The sequence below is a fragment of the Lepisosteus oculatus genome, chromosome 1 (assembly GCF_040954835.1).
Source record: "Lepisosteus oculatus isolate fLepOcu1 chromosome 1, fLepOcu1.hap2, whole genome shotgun sequence".
Taxonomy (NCBI): Eukaryota; Metazoa; Chordata; class Actinopteri; order Semionotiformes; family Lepisosteidae; genus Lepisosteus; species Lepisosteus oculatus.
In genome coordinates this window covers 28292372-28298157 of record NC_090696.1, presented here as the reverse complement: position 1 = coordinate 28298157, position 5786 = coordinate 28292372, and positions in this window count along the sequence as shown.

Sequence of the window (5786 nt, the reverse complement as noted above, 5' to 3'; positions counted from 1 at the left end):
CCATTACGAATCTTCTGCTTCCGCCTCTTGACCTCGCCTTCTGGATTTTACCTTTGTATTGTTTTGAATATCTCTCGTTACCGGACCCTCTGCCTCCCTTATCGACCCAGCCTTTGGATTTTGTCTTTTGGATTGTCCCTTTGCTACTCTGTGTCCTGTGGGATTCCGGTCACGCATAAGGATCCTCCTATTCCACGTATTGGTTCCCTGACAGAATAGTGAGCCATATTAAAATGGATCCAGCGGACCAGAGTCAACTTTCTCTTCTCCTTGAACACTCCCGGAACCTGGACCTGCTAACTGTGGCAGTCCAGCAACTAGCTGACCACTTTGCACTTCCACCGTCTCCCCCACCTGCAGCTCCTGCTCCTGCACCCCCGCTTCAATCACAAACTAATCTTCTACCCCCTCCCCTCCCGGAAAAATTTGATGGCGACTCCTCCAGTTGTCAGGGCTTTCTGACTCAATGTCGGATGGCTTTCCACATCCGCCCAGACTGCTTCCCCACCGATGGAGAAAGAATTGCTTTTATGGTTTTCTTGCCTCTCTGGACGAGCTCTGGAATGGGCTGGACATCTCCTCTCTCGAAACGCTCCTGAGACCGCTAACTTCCACCTGTTCCAGACAGCTCTACAATCTGCCTTTGGGCAGTTGCACTCTCACCACCTCATTGTTGCATGCCTTACTTCCCTTATTCAAGGGTCTCGCTCTTTTCTGGACTACTCCTCTGAATTCCGTTTTCTGGCTACTCAACTCGCTTGGGATCACAATGCCCCGATTCACTACTTTTTGCTTGGATTATCTGATGAACTCAAGGATCACGTTGTGCACCTGCCCCTGGACTTCCCATCACTTGACTCCTTCATTTCTCGAGTTTTTGAACTAGAGCTCAGGCTTCAACAGCAACGGTCGTACAATCGGACCCCTCCCACACCCTCCCAACTGCCTTCCTTCCATAGACTGACCTCTGAGGAGAGAGATTGCCGACTTCGTGAGGGGCGATGCCTTTACTGCGGTTCCCCTGATCACCACCTCCGAGCCGCCTGCCCCGGTCGCCCTCCTCGCTCCTATCCACCTGCTGTTATGGCCAGTGTCACTTCTTCCTCTCCCAGATCTGGACTTTTTCTCCCAGCCACCCTGTCATGGACTACTGGACAGACCTCTCTCTGCTTTTGTTGATTCGGGCTCCGAAGAGAACTTCCTAGACTCTGGACTCGCTTCGTCCTGGAATATTCCCCGGTTGCCAGTCACCCAGCCCATTTGGCTCCTCACTCTTGATGGCTCCCCCCTCTCCCCTGGTCTGGTGAAGTGGCAGACCCCTCCCCTCACTCTTCGCATCGGTGCCACCCACCAGGAAGTCATTCGGTTCTTTCTCATTCAATCCCCTTCTCACCCATTGGTTCTCTGTTTCCCTTGGTTACAGATTCACAACCCACACATCTCCTGGTCACAAAGGGAACTCACAGCCTGGGGTTCCCATTGCCTTTCGCATTGTCAGCTTCCTCAGAAAGTTTCCGTCTCCTGCATATCTCAAGATAACCTTCCCAGTACTCGGATCTACACCTAGCCTTCAGTAAACAGAAGGCCCTATCCCTCCCTCCTCATCGCCCATCTGACTGTCCTATAGACCTAATTCCAGGGGTTCTACCCCCTAAGGGCCATGTCTATTCACTCTCCAACGAGGAGACTCAGGCTATGGAAGATTATATCCAGGAGTCCTTGGAATCTGGTTTCATCCACCCCTCTTCCTCACCTGCCTGCGCCGGTTTCTTCTTTGTTAAAAAGAAAGACGGCTCTCTCAGACCCTGCATTGATTATCGCGGTCTGAATAACATAACTATCAAGAACAGTTATCCCCTTCCTCTGATTTCATCGGCTTTGGAATCACTCCGGGGCGCCACTATTTTTTCTAAATTGGATCTCCGCGGTGCGTATAATTTGATCCGCATTCGGGAGGGTGACGAATGGAAGACGGCATTCATTACTACCCACGGTCATTATGAATACCAAGTAATGCTGTTTGGACTGGTTAATGCTCCTGCTGTCTTTCAGGGGTTCATGAATGACATCTTTAAGGATATCTTGCACAAATATCATCCAGGTATACCAGGACATATTCTAATCTTTTCCCGAAGTCCCCAGGAGCATGTCTCTCATGTGCGCGAGGTTCTTCATCGTTTGATTCAGAACAAAATCTACACCAAATTGGAAAAGTGTACTTTCCATGTTACCAGAATCCACTTCCTTGGCTACATCCTCTCACCCCTGCGCATTGAAATTGACCCTGCCAAGACTGAATCCATACAAGACTGGCCAACCCCACATAATTCATTCTCGAGCTGGATGCCTCAGCCAACGGAGTCGGTGCCATATTATCTCAATGTCATGGAGAGAAGGGTATCCTCCGCCTTTTTCTCCAAAAAATTGTCCGGGGCCGAGACTAATTATGATGTTGGAGACCGAGAACTACTGGCTATCAAGCTCGCCCTGGAGAAATGGAGACACTGGTTGGAGGGGGCCCTACACCCTTTTACTATTCTTACGGATCATAAGAATCTCTCTTACCTACAAACTGCCAAATGTTTGAATCCACGCCAGGCCCGCTGGTCACTTTTCTTTTCTAGGTTCCATTTTTTCATTACTTATACACCGGCATCCAAGAACATTAAGGCTGATGCCCTATCTCGCCTCCATGATCCTCCTGGCTTTTTGGACCCTCCTGAACCTATTATACCCCCTGAGAGAATTGTGGCTGCTATTAGATGGGACCTGGAGAACCAAATCAAACGTGCACTTCACAACCAAACCGTTCCCTCCCAATGTCCTCCAGACAGACTCTTTGTTCCTGATACCATACGCTCCACTGTTCTTCGCTGGGGTCATGACTCACTATTTGCAGGTCACCCCAGTGTCAAACGTACCTTGGAATTAATCTCTAGACATTTCTGGTGGCCTTCTATGAGGACTGATGTTACTGGGTAAGTGCAGGCCTGTCCCATCTGTGCCATGTCCAAATCCTCCCGTCTTAAGAAGCCCGGTTTACTCCAACCACTCCCAACCCCTAGAAGACCTTGGTCCCACATCTCAGTGGACTTTCTTACGGATCTTCCTGAGAGTCAAGGCAAAACTACCATTATGGTCGTGGTAGATAGATTCTCGAAGTCGGCTCATTTCATTCCTCTTCCTGCCCTTCCATCTGCTCAAGACATGGCTGACCTCTTCATTCTTCATGTCTTCAGACTTCACGGCATTCCTGAGGATATCGTATCAGATCGAGGACCTCAATTCATTTCAAGATTCTGGAGAACTTTTTGCAAATCTCTTGGGACTTCCACATCTCTCACGTCTGGCTATCATCCTGAATCCAATGGACTGACGGAAAGAACCAACCAGGACCTTCTTACTTACCTTCGATCTTACGTCTCTGCTTCTCAAGATGACTGGGTCTCTCTCCTCCCCTGGGCTGAGTATGCCCATAACTCTCTCTCTTCCTCCACCACTGGGATGTCTCCCTTCTATTGCTCTCTAGGATACCAACCCTCTCTTCTCCCGGACTCTATCCCTGATTCGGATATTCCCTGCCTCCAGACGCGCCTCACTTTCCTCAAGAGGATTTGGAGACAAGCCAGATCCGCCCTCCTGAAGACCTCCTTGTGGCAGAAGACCACCGCTGACCGTCATCGACGACCTGTGCCCAGACTACGACGAGGACAGTTTGTCTGGCTGTCTACTAGAAACTTACCCCTTAGACAGCCTTCACATAAGTTGGGACCCCGTTTTATTGGACCTTTTCGCATCCTCTCCCAGCTCACCCCTGTAACCTATCGTCTTGCTCTTCCTCCAACTCTCAGGGTGCACCCCTCCTTCCACGTCTCTCTCCTGAAACCCTACCACAGATCCCCCCTCTCCCGGCCTCGGCCACCTCCACCCCCACCACGACTCATTGACGGTCTGCCTTCCTACACGGTCAATAAGATCTTGGATGCCTGCTGGCTCCAAGGTCGCCAACAATTTCTAGTCGACTGGGGGGGCTATGGTCCTGAGGAACATTCCTGGGTCTGTGAGAAAGATATTTTGGATCGCAGCCTCATTGATGACTTCGTTCGTACTCGCTCTCTGAGGTCGTCAGGAGCCGACCCTAAAGGGGGGGGGTACTGTCACGCCCCACACTCTCCCTCACAAACAACGTTACATTCCCGGAACCTCTGCTTCCCAATCTCATCCCTGATTGAACCCAGCACATTCTCACATGCATCAGATTCCTCAAATTCTCACTCCCTAACCAATCATCCAATCACACCCCTTTCCTTTCAGTATTTAAACCCCCTTCGCACACCTTCCCACGCTCACTATTGAGAAGCCTATCTTAGTATTCTCCAGTGCGTATTTCCAAACCTTTTGACTGATTTCCCGTTACGAATCTTCTGCTTCCGCCTCTTGACCTCGCCTTCTGGATTTTGCCTTTGTATTGTTTTGAATATCTCTCGTTACCGGACCTTCTGCCTCCCTTATCGACCCACTTTGGATTTTGTCTTTTGGATTGTCCCTTTGCTACTCTGTGTCCTGTGGGATAAGGATAGGATCCTCCTATTCCACGTATTGGTTCCCTGACAAAATGTACGATATGTTTTCATTACACATATGTAATACTCCACATGTAACAACAAACATCCTTACTAACATAGTAATAAAATAAAATAGTAAAGCACAGTGGTCCTAAGGGCGAACAATATAAAGAAAAATAATAATTTAGGGTAAAAGTATTAAATGCCCATTCTATTTATTAGTACAAAATGAACTAGTCAAACCACTGTGGTGAAATATTTTCTACAAATACAAACAATATTTTCTGATAATGTTGCAAATATTTTCTAATCTTAAACTCAGTAGGTATTTCTGTGGGTAATACACGGTCCGTATTGAATAATTCTTTTTTAACCCGTACTGAGTATTGCAGGCTGTTTATGTTCACTGTTTACCCAGACAAAAGTTTAGACGCTGTCTCCCTCTAATGGAAAGGAAGCGAAACTGCTTTCAGGCTGATGAAGCGTAAAACTGCCAGATTGCGTATGATGGCTCTATCGTTTGAGTAGGTCCTGTGCTCCTACTCAACCTGAATTTCTTGTTGATTCTGTCCCCAGAGCCATACGAAAAACAGAGAACATTCTACTCTTCTTTAAAGTATCTGCATTTAATTCTCATAAAGCTTTTACTGCTAGTCCCAGCTAGACAACTCTCAGGGATGTCTAATAAAAACGACAAGATTTTGGGGTCAAAATGTTATATAGATTCATAACTAATATGCAGGTTTTTCTTTAAGTATATAATAGCAAATATCTGTGATCTTCTTGTGAAAAAAGATGTCTGTTTCAATAAAATATGTCCTAGAGCCTGGGGACTTGCATGTAACTACTGGAACATCCATCACCTTGAGGTATAGAGTTTTTTTTCTCTCAGAAGACGTACTGTAACCCCAGTCTAACAAGGGTCAAGCTCCAGCTAAGACCTTAATAACATACTGTAACAATAACATGAAGTGTTGTAAATTATATAGATTTAGATTTAAGAGATAGTATTAGCTTTTCAGGTGAGATCTGAGGACATCATAGAAAATTGGACTAATAAGCAACTTCTCATTCCTCCACCTGATCTGCTACAGTACATAGTGGGGCTGCTTTAGCTCAGTGGTGAATGAAGCACATCTCCTCCTAATTATCTAGTGATTTGAGATTCTTCGGGATGAAAAGCGATATATAGAGTGAAGGGATTATTGTTTATACTGTACA